Source organism: Dendrobium catenatum, unplaced genomic scaffold (assembly GCF_001605985.2).
Source record: "Dendrobium catenatum unplaced genomic scaffold, ASM160598v2 fragScaff_scaffold_594, whole genome shotgun sequence".
In the NCBI taxonomy this organism is placed as follows: Eukaryota; Viridiplantae; Streptophyta; class Magnoliopsida; order Asparagales; family Orchidaceae; genus Dendrobium; species Dendrobium catenatum.
In genome coordinates this window covers 557,583-558,167 of record NW_021319056.1, presented here as the reverse complement: position 1 = coordinate 558,167, position 585 = coordinate 557,583, and positions in this window count along the sequence as shown.

Genomic DNA, 585 nt, shown 5'->3' with positions numbered 1-585 from the left:
AAGCACAAATAAGATAAAAAGAACTTAACCACGAGCCGCGGACTCTTCCAACGACTGGTGGGCCTTGCGATTTGCTCCCCTTGAGCTCTCTTCCCTCTCAAGCACTCATGCTAGAAAAGTAGAAACAAAACATAACTTTTTCATTCCAATATTCATTCCATTAACCTCTCATGAAGAGGAGAAGGCCTTAAATAGTCAAAGGAATAAAGAAAAATACAAAGACCAAATTGCCCCTAAGGCTAACACATGACGAGGCCCTTAAGCAAGGGCATACATGAAAATAAATACAATATACTCATAAAACATAAAACAAAATACAACAAATATAATAAAATCTAAAGTAGATCATGGTCGTAGATCATGCATGTCTCCTCGCGCTAAAACTCATGTAGATGTCCTCATCATTTTTGGTTTAGGTGAAGGGCTAAAAAAGGGTTTCTTTTAAGTTCACTGAAGCATACCGGCACGATCAGTGAAAAAAGTTATTTTTTCCCTAAATGTTTCTGAAATTCATCTGGAGCGAAATCAATTATTATTTAAAATTAATATGATCTGAGATCTTGTTCTCCAGAGAAAATCAAGTGA